The 16160-nt window shown below is 37.8% G+C and overlaps 1 long non-coding RNA gene across 1 annotated transcript in view; it reads right to left on the bottom strand.

Annotated features, from left to right (window-relative positions):
* Positions 1 to 518: 518 nt before the first annotated feature.
* LOC139704991 (uncharacterized) overlaps positions 519 to 16160 on the bottom strand; it is a 123310-nt gene continuing 107668 nt past the window's right edge. Inside the window, exons 4-6 of the long non-coding RNA XR_011706916.1 lie at positions 6719 to 6793; positions 4305 to 4352; positions 519 to 1131 (exon numbers count right to left, since the gene is read on the bottom strand). This is a non-coding gene — a long non-coding RNA (uncharacterized lncRNA). The remainder of the gene's footprint in view (positions 1132 to 4304; positions 4353 to 6718; positions 6794 to 16160) is intronic.

The following is a 16160-nucleotide window of genomic DNA, read 5'->3' as shown; positions in this document are numbered from 1 at the left end:
TGAGGGAACACTGACATGACAGATGGGATTTAAATTGGACAGAGCCTAGAATAAAGTTTCAAGAGTTTGGACATTATGCTACTGGCAGGATGTGTAATAGAAAACATCCAAAGCAAAGAATCAGGAAGCCTGGATTTCAATGTGGTTCTCCCAGTTTTAAATGGTGTGGTTCTAGATAAGTAACATACTATATTTCAATTTAGATTTCTTCATTTATAAAGAGAGATGGAGAGTTTGATTTTTGTTTGACAAAGTAGTGTCTTGGAAAAATGAATTTGATGGTGAAAAGGAATGGGAAGCAGAAAGTCTCAAGATAGTAACATCATTTGACAATCATTGTAGTGGTCATTCTATGAAGTGATGGAGGTGAGGACCACAAAGGCTACATGAAACCCATGATTTTGCATTGTCTTATATATAGAACACCTACCCCCCAAAAAGCCTATATAATTTTTTTAAATTTATTTTTTAAATTTGTTTTAATTAGTTACACATGACAGTACAATGATCTTGACATATCATACATTTGAATCAGATGGGGTATAATTTCTCATCTTTCTGAGTGTACAGATTGCAGAATCACATTGGTCCATGCATTCACGTATATACATACAGCAATAATAATGTCTATTTTATTCTGCCTATATAATTTATAGGACATCTTTAAAATTGCTTAATTTCAGTCTTTAAAGGTTTTTCTATACATGGGCTATGAGACATAATGGGTTAAGAATAAAACAGAAGGAAGAGGATGTAACTTTATGAGTAAAGAATTTACAGGACTAGGTATCAATTGGTGAGAAAGGACTCAAAGGGTTTTCTAGATTCAGGTTTAGGAGACAAAGAATGCCTCAAAGACTAGGAGGTGATCGATGAATATCATGTTGGGATACTTGGTAATAACCATACATTGTTAAATGGAAGAAGCGGAAAAATCAAGTAAGTAGAAAATGTTTTACTTTCTCCTATCTTTCAGTCCATCCCTAAAGAGCATCTCCAAGCTGAACCAATTGAAACAGTCAGATGATTCACTATGGCTTCCATTCCCACCTGTTAAATAAATGATGTTCTCCAGATCTTGATGTCAGCCGCAGTACTCTTGTAAACACACCATTCCTGAAAACATGTCACCTGTGGTAAATATGTCTATCAAATGCAGTTGAGATTTTTCAGATTACGAATGCACCCTGACTCAGAGCTATAATTGCAGCATTGATCTTTTTCCTGATTAACTTTTCTCTTTAGCATTGCTGCTGACCCTCTTCCCTGACTTCCCCCAGCCTCCCAATTAGTTGGATTTGAGTAATAAAACCATCAAATTGAGAAGGGCAAGAAGGGAGTACAAATAATTAGAGCAGACTTTGGGATTTAATATTGTTTTATAGCTTATGAATTTTTGTTAAAGATTCTCTAGAACCGCATTGTTCAATATAGTTAATAGCCATATGTAGCTGTCAAGTGATTGATATGTGGCTAATTCAAATAAAGATGTCCTATAAAGTGTAAAATGCACACAGTGTTCAAATACAGCATAAAAAGTAAAACATTTTGAATAATTGCTTTAAAATAATATTGTAGATATATTGAGCTAAATAATATTTATTAAAGTCATTTTTTTTTACTTTTTAAGTTTTTCTTAATATGACCAAGAAAATGTAAAACTACATATGTGCATTACATTTGTGGCTCACATTTTATATCTATCAAATGGCACTTCTCTATAAGGTTTATTCAGACATTAGGGCTAATTATCCTAACAAGGAAGATGCCATGTGCCAAAATTTTCTAAAATCCCATGAGCCAAATGATCCCTGCCTTCCATGTTTTTATTTAATTTACTCTGACATTGTATACTCTAAGACTTGAAGGGGAAATTGGGAGTTGATATCATACAGAAAGAAAGAATTTTCTCTATCCAGGGAAAGATGAAGAGTTCTATTTTGATCATTCTGAGTCTAAGGAAGCACATTCAAGGAGAATATTTAAGAAATTGGAGATGTGGGATTAAGGTTCAGGGATGAGGGTAAAACCTGATATGTCTAAGTAAGCTGAAGCAAAAAACAAATGACTCATGTGAGCTTGTGTTTAAATGTCCTTATTTCCCGGCACTAAATATTTAGTCATAAGTAAATTTGTTTGTCGTTGTTTTTTGTTTTGTACTGGGTATTGAACCCAGGGTCACTTAACCACTGAGCTACAGTATCCCCAGATATTTTCATTATTTTTTTAAGTTCTGAGACAGGATTTCACGAAGTTGCTGAGGCTGGCCTCAAACTGGCAATCCTCCTGCCTTGACCTCTCTGGTTGCTGGATTACAGGTGTGCACCACCACAGCCAGCATAAATAAATTAGTTTCAATCGCTGAGACTCATTTTCAAAGTACTAATATAGGAATAATCACTTTTATCTTTCAGTAAATATTACTGAGCCCCTATTAGGCACCAGATACTATTCAAGCGCTAAAGACAAAATGATGAACACTGCCGTCTTCCAGAAGCTTCTGCAGTAGGTAGGAAGACAACAAGGAAACCCAGCTAATAAGTCAGTGTGAATTACCATGGTCTATAATTGGAGACTCATTTTCAAAGGAGAAACATATCAGTCTTAGAGACTCCAAACTACCTCTCTTCACCCCAATAATATATATTCAGAATTCTATATGCAATACAGTTATCCCTCCCCTGGGAAACCTTTGTAGCCACCCTACATACCCCAAAATCTGAGAGGCGCTCATCTTTTTCCCTGCCTGCACATCAGCCAGTATCTTTGAATTGCTAATCCATTTCTCTTTCTTCTTTTCTCATCTCTTCTTTTCTCTTTCCTCCACCCAGTCTTTCTCTTTGACCGTGAAATCTTTGAGGGAAGTATTTGTGTTTTCTTTCTCTGGATCCTTATCAACACCCTTCAATAATGCCTTTTCTTCCTCCCCCCCCCCTTTTTTTTCTAGTTAAAGCCCTGAAAACAGATAAGGGCAGAAAGAGATGATAAAGAATCCGGAAGTTAAAGGGCTTAGGACTGTTCTTTGGGAAATACCTCCATTTTAGAAGAAAATTTTATCACAGATCTAAGAGAATTTTCCAAAAAGAAGTGGCAAATGGTACTATCAAATGCCACAGTGATATCAATAAGAACAAGATCATAAAAAAAAAAAGATAGTTGGATCGGGCAGTTGTAATACATTTATCATTTGAATTTAGGTCAAAATACCATAGAATAATTTCCTCAATGACTTCTTTAGCTTTAGCAGTAAAAAGTCTTTGTTTTCCTTATCTGTAAACATTATTATGAAGATCTGAGAAAAAGATAAGATTTCTCAACAAATGAAAACAAAGCTCTTTCTTTCTTTCTTTATGAGAACAAAACTCTTTTGAAGGTTGACAGATGCCTACTAAACATATAAACTCCAGGCAAAATGAAAGTTGGGCAATTCTCTTGTTAGCATGGAACCATGCAGCATGATTCTGGGCATTGTTAAGAAAACAGCTTCAATTTCTCTTTTCAGTTATTTCTAGCAGATGGCTAAAGTAGTGTTCCCAGGTGTTAGATTCATACATCCTCTCTTCTTCCTCGCAGACTTCATTCTGACCCAAATACTTTCACCCATTCCAAGTGCTGCTGTGGGGCAAAGAGGCCTGACATGATTCTATACCATGACTTGCTACCTTCTAACTGAGAGTAAGTGATTTCTGTGTGCCTGTGTCTCTCCATGCATAAAATGTGTCTTCCTACTCAACAGTAAGCTTAGGGCAAGCACCAACTTTCATTTTATTTTATTTTTTCATTTATTCCTTTGCATGGCATTTTATGTAAATTAGGTATTGAATGAGAAGAATTAAAAATTAGCTTACAATCCTAGTTTGATATTCAGTATCTGAAGTTCTGACATTTACTTTAAAATTTAAAATGCTTTTCAACTACAGGAAATGCAATAGCATTAGCAATCTATGACCCAGAGCCCAAATTCAGCTCTCTTCTTGTTTTTATAAAGTTTTACTAGAACAAAGTCATGCACATATATTTATGTGTTGTCTGTAGCTAGGGGCTCTCAACATTTAACAGCAGAATTGTATAATTCCAGCAGAGACCATTTAGCCTGCAAAACCTAAAATATTTACCATCTGGCCCTTTATAGAAAAAGTGTGTCATTGCTAATATAGATTCGTGTTGAACTCTGAGTGCAAAGAAAGCATGCTGGATAAGGTTCAGGTGGAACCCTAAAGACAGCCCGGAACCCATGGGCATTCTTCTTAAATAATACTGAATTTACGTTGCAATAAACTGAGCTTAGCAGTCAGTAAACATACCTTTCTTTCAGGACCTCTTTATCTTTGAAATCTGCATGCTCAATGAAGCTGCCAGAAAAAAATACAGAGAAGTAAAAATCAACCTTTACTTTTAAGCACTGGTGATTCAATAATGTCTGAAAAGTAGGCCAAATAGCTCACAGGGCAAAAGCTATTTTTTGCTTGACTAATTTCACATTCAAGATCAAACTGAGGCCTCAGCAACTCTAGGAAGGTCTTCTAGAAGCACACCTGGCATATTTAAATGGTATATTTTTGTGACTGGTTCTTAAGACTATGGAATCCTCAAGGGATCAGATTTGTATTGCTGGTAAACAGCACAGTGCACAGCATGGTATGTAATAGATGCTCAACAGATATGCTGGAGCCATATTGTACTGAACAGATAGGGGTCAGACTGGACAAAGACACCTACCTTTGCCTAAGTTGTTGCCCCAGATCCCAAATGAATTGAAGCCTTTCTGTCTGAAAATAGGGAATACATGCAAACTTCTCCAGATTTTCTCCTCCCCAGTACTCCTCACACTTTCCAATGTGATTTAAAATAATAATAATAATAATAATAATAATAATAATAATAATAACAACAATAAAAGAAAATCATAAGAAGATCAAATATTTGCTAAGCACAAACTCTATACAAGCAAATGGAAATAGGAATAATGGCATTGATTTCATGATGGAATTATTTTTCCTTCAAGATTCCCTAAAGATCAATTAAGATCACCCTTTTTGCTGGGACCAGGAAATTTCCCAGTAGAGACAGGGCCGGATGAATGCAAAGGCTGAATAGTAGAAAGGGAAAAAGGCAGTCAGGGTCTATGCCATGCTGCCTTCACCCAAGGAATCAGTGTAAAACAACAGTTGCCTAAAGTTGGGTGTGTGTACCCATTAATGATGGACCAACTGGTCTAGATAAAAGCTTGTAATTAATGAATCATTAAGAAACACACTTCAGGAACATAGAAAAACCACATGAGCCATGCAGCATGCCCAGAAGCAATCCTCCAGATGTGTGGCTGTGCTTAAATGTAATGCTAATTTTGGGGGGCCTGCCATTTGTAATAGTACTGAGATGAATCACGATTAGTTTATGAATGTGATTCTGCATTGCCCATTTCACAAGTCTTCCCCTGAGGAAGTGAACCATCCTAAGAGCAACTCAGGATAAGCACAAATTAAGTGTTACTGTCCCTGGCCATTAGGAGAAAGAAAGAACCTATTCTTGGGCGCGGGACAGAAGGACAAGTAATTTGGTTGTACATAAATAACGTGAAAGGAGAGGAATGGGCATCTATTTTAAGCCTGCAGCCTGGGAAAACACATTCCCTGTGCTCAAAGTCAGGAGCCTTGTTACACAACAAATAACTCAGAAGCCCCACATTGAGTGCCTGGCTAGGAGGCCTGCTTCCGGCAAACATTTTCTTGGAAAAAGTTATGGATCACTCTGCAGCTCAGACAGAATTCCTGCTTTCCACCTAAGGATTATGATCAAGGCCCTCAGCCAGGGTACGTCAGGAGGAAACAAACACAATCCTGTCATTGTTTGTGTTATTTATAGCTTATTGTTTTAAAAAAATGGAAATGACTGGATTCTTTGTGGCAAACTTAAGATCTTGTGTGCATGAACTTGGCAGATACTTTTGCTTGGAGATTTAAAAAGATTTAAAGATTTTAAAAGATTTAAAAAGCAAATTCAAGATATTATACTCTGTTCAAGGGAAATAAGGTAAAACAGAAACTCTTCCTTCCTAATATTTATTTCCTCTGTATTCCTCCAGTGTCCTCTCTGACATTCACCTGGGGTAATTTTGATGGAAAGTCAATTGGCTTTAATTTTTCAACTCACCCCCAATTTTTCTATGTACTATCCAAGGTAAAAAAAAAAAAGCCCAAATATCTCCTTTTGATTTATTTGGGTTTAGTATGATCTATAATAATGCTAAGAGATTTACACAAAAGATTAATGAGATATGATCAATATTTAATGTTCAACACACAACAACATGTAAACTATAAAATGTCATCAAATGCTATTTTGTGACTCTGAGGAAAGGCACATTGATTTGATTCCTCAAGTCAATCAAAGCTACATTTTTCAGTGGGTAGAATGTGTTCTGTTTGTTTCTCAGACCTCAGCCCATAGCCCCTCAAATGTCTAGTTTTTTAGGATGTCTTTAATCAGTAAAGGACACTGAGAAGGGGAATAAGAAAAGATGGACAACCTGGGATCCCTCCAAAAACTGGGAGTCGGTAAACAAATGCATTCTACTGTGAAGTTTAATTTTTGCAAATTTTTTAAACAGCCCAAGGTCAGCAGCGCACACAGTTGAATATCAACATATTATTATATTATTTGTTATAGAATAAAAATGACATCAAATTCTTCCACGCCTTGAAAATGCATGTCCTACCTGAAATGGCTTCATAAATCTGCCAAGTAGACAGCAAGTGAGCCTCCCCGGCCCTCTGTCTCTTCCACATACCACCTGAAAAAGAACAAGCAGGAAATGTCCTTTATACTTCTGTTTACTGGTTCTGCCAAATGCTTATTTGTCCCTAGGGGGCATTTCTAAAGACTGCAAGGGAAAGTATTTCAACTATTATGGCTGTCACACCAGATGGTTCAGGCACAGGTATTAGATCTAATGATAAAATGGGAAAAAGAAAAAAAAAGTCACATTGGTCAAGTCAATTTTTTAAAAAATTAGTTCCTTAAAACTTTTTATCTACTACATTTCTTTGAAGAGTGTCTGATCTTTGAAACCTAGAATAAATGCCACAAGGGTTAGAGTCACGGGGGTCACATGAATTCAGAAAACAGAGAAGAGTCCACTTTAATGGAAATAATCACTTCCCACTTTTAAGGCCAGCATTCATTTGGAAAAGAAGGTGTTACAACACGGAGAAATTAACTGTTACATATCAAAAGAGAGGCTCTTTTGAATGAGCTCTTCAAAACCCAGAATCAGTATTATGATTTAGTGTTACCCCAGCTTTATTGTCTTCCAGGCTCTAGTTACCTAATCTATCTAGTTCTATTGCACCTTCTATCATTTTGAATATTTCACTTTGTTCTTCTTTAGTATGTTTTATATTTCCATAGTTCCTTTTATCTCCCAGCATTTTGCAAACATCAATTAACTTAAGCTACCCAACATGTCTGTGTGGGTAGAAATATGCTATTATCCTAATTTGGAAGTTGAGTAAAGCAGGTTAAGTGAGGCGAAGTGAGAAGCAGAAACAGATTTGCAGCTTGTGATGCCTGGTTATCTGCTCTAATCAGCAGGACATATTAACCCAACTTCTAGTCTCACCCTTTACATTATCTGGATGAGGACATCAATATCGAGGTCCATTTGAAAAAATGAGTCAAATTTTCATAATACTAATTCATTTGTCTTTTAAAAATTTTGTTTCTATTGAAAAACTTCAAGAGCCTCTTCCAACTCTGTCAATTCATTTCTCAACAAGCAATTTAGCAACTAAAAATGTTGCTTATTATTTTTCTGTTTTGTTTTGTGGTACTGGGCATTGAACCCAGGGGCACTTCACCATTGAGCTATAGTCCCAGGTCTCTCTCTATTTTTTTTTTAAATTTTCAGACAAGGACTCACTAAATTGCTCAGGGGGGCCTCAAACTTGCAATCCTTCTGTTTAGACCTCCTGAGTCACTGGGATTACAGGTGTGCACCACCATGTCTGGCTTAAAAGTGGTTTGATGAGGACAAAGCTGTTGTACCCAAACCCATTAAGAGTCAAAAACAAATGAGTTTTTACAAACAAAGACCAGATGAAATTGAAATGAACCTTTGTTAGTAATAATAAAATCTACCAATCTTTGAGGTCTTGAGCATATACTATGAGCTAGTACCTATGTGCATTTTATTTTGTCATTTAATGCTAACAATTCTATGGGGAAATACTATTCTTGTTCTCACTTGAAACATTAGAAAATTAAAGCACAGAGAAATTACTGCAAATTGTCCATGGTCAGATAGCTAATAAGCAAAGAAGTCTAAACTCAAATTTGAACATTCTGTCTCCAGAACCCATGCTCTCAACTGCTTCCTGGTAATTATCCCATTGTCTATGTGAGATCTAGCTTTTTCTCCACATTAGAAATTGCACACTCTCTCTGACCAATACAGTGAACATCAGTAAGTACAGTCTCAGGCATTGTATATTGCACAATGTCTTTAAAGGATGGAGAATAAGATGTACTTTTCTCCTCAATGACAGCATGCCCTTCACCAGATAAGGGACTAATTAAAATTTAAAATTGTCACCTTTTTCTTAGTGTCCATATTGGAAACACTACATTTAGTGCTTTATATGCATTATCTCATATACTCTCCCCAGCCCTTGACAGCCATTATTTTCATTTAATAGGAAAAAAATACTGAGTTGCAGAGGCATTAAACAACCTTCCAAAGATGACCCAGGTGGAAGTGTTGGTGCAGGTATCTGATCCAGGTAGTAAGAATCCAGAGCCCAATTCCACACATCACTGCCTTTCTACCTTTGGATTCCTGGAAAATATCCTACAGATTAAGACATCTATACACCATGATCTTTTTTTTTTTTATATATATATCAGAATAACTAAAGGCATTTCACAAGTTCTAAAGCCAACAGTGAAAAATAGCTTCTGAAAAAGCCCCAGGTTTCCTTTTACAACAAAAGGTCATTGGGCTGAGTTGTATTTGTAGCTGTGGAATGAAGGTGGCTCTACAGAAATCCCTGTCGTGTCTGGGAAGAAGGGCAGGGGAATTAGGTCACCTTGGCTGGCATCTCAAGAATGATCACAGGCAAGAAAAATCTGGTGTTAATCTGATACAATAATCTTATATTTTCAAAATTAATTTCAAACACTTTACAGGTAGAACCCACTCTGAAAGACAAGAATCAAAAAAAAGGTGTTAAGGGCGGGGTGGGGGGGTGGGGGGGGAGCTGATTAAATTCTGATTTGTAGGCTCAGTGAGTCAGCCACTAAAAGAGATGGCCTTTAAGGCACCAGGGGAGGTTTGAGCTCAGCCTCAGCTATCTTTTCCTCCTGAATAGCAGTATAAACTCCTGGGGAGCAGATGAAAGCTCCCCTGCAAAACAAAGGCCCAGCCTTTGCTTCTTTTCTCTGTCATATGGAAGAAAAGAAACTGTAGAAATCCTTTATAGTTAGCTAGTAAAATCGGCCATTCCTTTTTGCTTTTTTGTAATATTTTTTTTTTCTCTAACTTCAATCTCTAAGCGCAATTAAGCAATAAAATTTTTCCCGGGGTGAGCAGCAAACATGAAGGTAGCCCCTTTGCCAAAGCCAGCACCCACAACATAGCTAAAATGAGAACCAATTGTCACTCATTTGCCTAAAGAAAAAAAAAAAAAGGTCTCAGTCACCTGGGTATACTTTTAGCTTTGGTGTCAGACCCCAAATAGAAAGACTTTTTCAGGGTCTGTGAAAGAAGGTAGGGAGAAAAAGGGAAGAAAAAGATGTCTGAGCTGCTTTGTTCCCTATCCCAAGACCCTATCAACGGCTAGAACCCTGCAGCTCAGGACGGAATTGCCCACAGTAACATAAAAGCTCAAAGGACAAGAGAAATTCATGTGGGAGCAGGTAGCTCCAAATGAAAACATAGATGTGGAGAACGGACTAGAAAGGAAAAACAGAAACACAGAGCTGATTTCAGAATAACAACAAGATGAAAAACACAGAAGGAAGAGAAAGGAGGATAAGAAACCTTGGATAACAATTTACTGTGTCAACTATTTAGACAAGCAATTGGTCATCATAGAACATTGTCCAGGAAATACACTGAACACAACAGGGGTTCAAAGACAGATGGGACACAGGTCTAGCTCTAAAGAATCCACAATTTAAGCAAGGAGATAAAACATGTAAATAAATAATGGTTAAATGCAGCAACCTTGATCTCAAGGAAAGGACTTTGTATTTGTTGGTCCTCCGCCTTGAAATGCTGTCCCTGCTTATCTTGTAATGTCTGGCTACTTCCCAATACTCAAGTCTCATCTCCAAACACCTAGTTAAAGCAGCACACTCAGGTTTTGTCTGCACTAACTCGTATCTTCTCCAAAAGTCATTCTGAACATTGGGAATTGTCTTAAAACTTTTATTTCTCCAAAGTTCTGAAGTCTGTCTTCCTTGGGGAGAATGCAAGTTCAGTGAGGAAAGGGACTCAGGGAAAAGCACTGGTGACCTCGTAAATATTTATGGATTCTTCTTTTTTTTTTTTTTTAAACGAACAGTATCATATAAGTGTGCCATAAAAGAGAAAAGCCTGGGATTCTGTGGTGCTGCAAGGGAAGATGCAAACAACTCTATTACAAGAGCATCAAGAAAGTTTTCTCAGAAGAGGTGACTTTGTTGTTGACTATTTGGGCTGAATAGGGCAAGGGAGCAGAGCATTCCAGGCCAAGAACACCTGTAATGACAGGGTCATAAAAGAACAATGTTCCTTCCAGGGATTGCATTTTAGTGTGTCTGAATACTAGAAAAACCTGGCAACTACAGAAGAGTAGTTGAAAGCATAAGTTTTGAGGCTAGAACTTTTGAGAGCAAATTCAGGTTCCTTCACTGGTAATTAGGTGACATTAGGCAAGCTGTCAGTTTTCATGTGAACTAGTACCCTCATTCAATTCATGTCATGTCTACTTTATGGTATTCTTGGAAGGATTTCATCAATTAACATATGCAAAATTCTTAAAAGCATGCAAGTGCTCAGAAACATACATATTACGGTTATCAGCAGGTGACAATGCAGAAAAGTCATGACAATATGTGACAGCCCTGTTTTATTCTAAATATTACACAGACTGATTAATCCATACATGCTTATGGGGAAAAAAAAGATGTTATTATTATCACCATCTTACTGATGAGGAAACTGAAAGGTAGAAAGGGTAAGAAATTTGCATAATGTCACCCAGCAGTTAATAATGGTGCTAAGACCTAAATGTAGAAAGTCTTGGCTTTCACCATTGTGTTAGGTCATCTCTTTGAACTCCTAATTCACAGGGATCTTGTGAGCAAAAGAAAGAAATAAAGTCTTTGTCTCAATGGAGGAGCTGGCATGTATTGAATACTCAATAATGATGTGCATTTAAAAACAAAGCCTACTGGATAATAAAGCCATAATTAAACAAGGTCAATATTTAGAAAACACAGTTTGTGGATTTACTGGAAGACTCAACCAAACCTGGAGAAGACAATTAGGGAGCCCATCAGTAATAATTGGCTGGTTGACTTACTGCTGAGCAGACAGTTGAAACGTAAAAATAGCCATAATCTCTTGCTTGACCTTGGTATCTGATGGGAGCACCAGGGACCTCATGCACATCAATCTTTGTACTTCTCAACTAATTAATTTTAAAAAGATCCAAGTCAATTAATTATGAAGCAATAGGTTGTTACTTCCAGTTGCCAATATATCTAAATTACAAACTGTAGCTAGTTAGCTTAGTCTATCAATTTCTTGGAAACAAACTTTTGTATGTTTAGCTGTAAATAACAAGCTATACAATATTCTCTAAAATATTGTGAAACTATTTCTTTTATTTAAAGAGGATTTCGTTTCTCCTTCTCTTTCTTGTTTTCCACATTTTTATTGGTTAATTATAATTGCACATAGTGATGGGATTTGTTGTTACTTATTCATATACGCACAAAATATAACAATGTAATTTGGCTGATAAGGTGGAACCAGTTATTTTGGGGACATTTACTGTAACATCTTTAGCATACCTAGCCAGGTTCATAAATAAACAAACAAACTTGATAAGAATTCCATAATGGAATATGATAAATACTTTGAAAACACTCTGTAAAGCCAGCCAAAAACCTGGTTGACCTTGAGGGAGATGGAATCAGCAGAATTAAAGGAGCAACACCACTGATTTCATGTAAAGGGTTGGGCAGCCTTAGCACAAATGTGAAGAGAGATATTTTCTTTTACAAAGAAGCTATTATTTTTCTTTGGCCCATCCTCTTTTCTTCCATTTGTCTTAAAAGAAAAGGTATCCCTCTTATCCAAGGCTAAAACCTCCTGGAAGCTCTTAATCTCGGTCCCTCCCACTCCCCTGAGCCTTTGCCACATAAACAACTCCCTGTTTTCTTTTGCGTTATCAATTGCTGCCTCTCTTGGCCCTTTCTGAGTCTACAGACATTCTGATAGCCCCCTGCTACTGAAAACAGCTTCCCTAAGACCTGGCACGGTCACCACCACTATTCAAACCACTTTGCTAGCCTTGCTCCTTTCTTCATGCCAAGGGGGAGGCTCAAGTTTTGTGTCCACTTCTTTATCTATATAAAGCCTCTCTTGGGAGATAAACTGCTATGCTTTGCATGGATTTTAGCACTATGCTCACAATGCACTCAGGCCCGTAGCACATTAAGTACCCACAAGTATTAGTTGTGGAGGTTGTATTATTTGGTATTTAGAGCAATGAGATTTCACAGCCCAGGACCCCAAATATGCTACAGCGTAAATCCTGGTTCCACCTCCTTCTGTGTGACTTTAGGCAGGCTACCTAAGTTTTGAAACTTTCATTATTTGAATATAAACAATAACCACCTTATAAAGTTGGTGAGAGAAATAAATGAGGTAAAGCATTTAAGTGTTTAGTACTATGTTCAAAACATAGTAAGTACTCAAATATGCTTTTTAACTACTCAGTATAACACCATGGAGGGCCAATTTTAGTCCATTCCTCTTTCTTCTAATAAATACAGTGAATTTCCTTTGGGAAGCAACTGTCCAGTCTAAGAAATTGGGCTCTACTGCTGACTTCACAGGTAAAACATAAATCAGATCTAGCCAATTAGATCACTGAATCTTGGCATATGACCTAGGACTGACCAATCAGAGCAGGAGATCCCCTTCTGTGGCTCTGTGAACAGCTTCCATAATCAACATGACGCTACTTTGTTTCCTTGTTCACGTCACAAAAGGAATTTGCCAAGTCGTTCCCATTGGAAGAAAGTCCAGGGTATTTTCACCAGTTATCCATAAGAGATGTTGTCTCTTTTCTACCCAAAAGGATGTGATTATGGGAAAGCTTCTGGAACCATCTTATTATCATGTCTAACTGGGGAGGGATTGAACCTACAGAAGGATCACAGCCAATACAACAGACCTGATGCTGAGTCTCTAAATCCAGCCATGACTGAGGCCAGCCCTGCCCATGTACCTTTTACTCATTTGCTGCCAATAAACTTGTGTCTAAGCTACTATGCATTTTCTGTCCCTTGTAAGTTGAAACTGATATAAATGCTTATCATGTTTTAGCATAGCTAGTTGTTGAAGGTAAGAAACCCTTTTGTTTATTTATTTAGTTATTTTTGTAGGGCTGGGGACTTATCACAGGACCTTGCACATGCTAAGCATTGCCGCAGTCTGGCTGGGCACAAATCACGAGCCACTGAAGCAGGAACAAACTTTATTTTTAAAACGCAGAAAAACACTTCACACAGCTCCCGGGGAAATCCTCCCGAACGCGCCAGGAGGCTTGTCCAGGAACCCCCAGCCGGAACTATATCTCCCGGAAATCCCTCCTCCTGCACTTCCCCAACCAATGGGAACTCTCGGGGAATCCCCGGAAATCCCCACGAGAACTCCAAAATAGTGCGAGAACTCAAAAGTTGCGGCAGAGGCGGACAGGCAGAGGCGCCTGTCAATCAATACTCAGCCGTGGCTCTCAGCAAAGCATGTTCTCTACCACTGAGCTGCACCCCTAAACCAGGACGACTTTTGCACACTTTATTTTGGGGTCATAGCATAGCTCAGTAGGTGCTCTATAAATAGCTATTGCACAGAGGTGAAAATACTCTGTTTAAAGTGATGAGAGGTACATTTTGTACCCACAACTCATTACCTCACTCACCCCTTAGGCACAGATTGATGCAAATGTCAGACTAAAATGGTGATTGACTGAGCAGGAAAGAATATTCCTTCACAAGTCCAGAACTGCCCTTCAGCCAAGAAATACTTTTTCATTTAAAATGTCATCTCTTCCAGCATTTAGAGAAGGAAACACATAGCTTATTTAACAAAGCACTTAATTGAGAAGACTGGACGACCATGTCAATAATTTTCAAACAAGAAAATACCCCTTTGGCAGTGGAGAATTGCTTGCTTCTGATTTTAAAATTATTTCCTTTGTGACTGATTATCTTCTGCAAAGGTTACCTTTTCCCAAGTTTATAATGGAAACTGCAGTGACATGAGAGGAGCAATGATGAAATTCAGTATCAACCAACTTTTCATATATCATAGTTCTTCTGGAAATTAAGAGACCCCTATAAGGTGGTTCTATCTATCTAAACTAAAAATTTGCATAAAAATAATTTAATAATCCTGCTGTTGAAAAAATTTCTATCTATTCTTTTGGTTGCACATAAGAATGAATCAGAAAGGAGGCAGGAACCTGAAGAGTAAAAAGAACAAAGGATTCAAAGGAAGTATGTATTTAGCTGGGAAACATGGGGGCAGTTGGAGAAGTGAAAAATGAGAGATGTTAAGCAACTGATGTGCATTGGAGAGGGCATTCAAACTGAACGTAAAAAAAAAAATGTTATTTTGATGCAGATGGCAAAAGAAATAAATTCTGGGGGGAAAAAAAAACTGTGCTCCATCAAAAGCCCTGCAGGCATATTTCTGATTCTTCTGTTGCTTTGCAGCACAGGAACACAACAAAGAGGAACCCGAGCCAGTTATGAAATCATGGCAACCAGGGTACTGCCATGGAAAGGCCTCCTCGTGTTTGGTACGTTTGCCAGGGTTTTCTACGAGGGTTTTCATCAGTGAAAGGGCTGCTGCCGGACAACAAGCCCACTCTCCTAAGAGTGAGAAAGGTGGTTGCTTCTTCAAATTGGCATCTGCAGCTGCTGGTCCTTGTACTCTTTGCTAGTCACAGTCCCTCCTCTGTCTTGTAAAAAGCTGGCATCATTTTAATTATTTTTGTAAATTTTGCCCTCCATTAGCTCTCCCATGCTGGGATATAAAGGGGGAGGAAAAGCCCTCTAATTTGAGGATTCATTAAGCAGCTGTTGTTAGTTATTTGATGCAGTAGAAGCTGGAAATTTGCTGATTTGCTGAATTGGTATAAAAAAAAACTACAATATTCTAGCCAGATTGGTTTTTATTTGTTTCACTCTGAGGTCAAGCCACAAGGAAACAGACATTCGGCTAGAAAATAAACCAATATTTTTTTTCCTCTCTTCATTCAATAAATATTACTGAGCATCTACTTTATGAGAGCTCTTATGACATTGTACAGTTACTATTTCATGGAGCAACATTTACTGTGAGAATCTCTATTTTCTCTAGGATAAGTGAAGTAAACTAGAAGTAGATCCTTTTTGTTGTTGATTTGTAATCCATGTACGTGCATTCTGGATCTTTTTTATTTCTCAGATCTTAACAAGGACAGAAGGGACGGCAAACTTTTCTTCCAAATTGCACAGCCACACAATATTACATCCGACCTGTAAGCTCAGCAGAAAGTTAACTGTAAGCAAAGAAAATGGTTGCTGTAAAGTGTGAAATGAGACCACATTCCTTTTCTGCTCCTCTGTAACTGTGTGCTGGAGATAAAAATCCACTGTCCCATCATGGACAACCTCCCCCCATGCCCTTTGATTGGCAAAATTCTTCAGCCAAAAACTCTATCAAAAAAGTATCCTTCGAGTGGCTCGGGAGGCTGAGGCAGGAGGACACGAGTTCAAAGCCAGCCTCAGCAAAAGCAAGGCACTAAGCAACTCAGTGAGACCCTGTCTCTAAATAAAAACATGCAAAATAGGGCTGAGGATGTGGCTCAGTGGTCAGGTGCCCCTGAGTTCAATCT

Source organism: Marmota flaviventris, chromosome 3, assembly GCF_047511675.1.
Source record: "Marmota flaviventris isolate mMarFla1 chromosome 3, mMarFla1.hap1, whole genome shotgun sequence".
Lineage (NCBI taxonomy): Eukaryota > Metazoa > Chordata > Mammalia > Rodentia > Sciuridae > Marmota > Marmota flaviventris.
The sequence above is the reverse complement of the archived record's forward strand: the minus strand, read 5'-3'. Positions and strand labels throughout refer to the sequence as shown.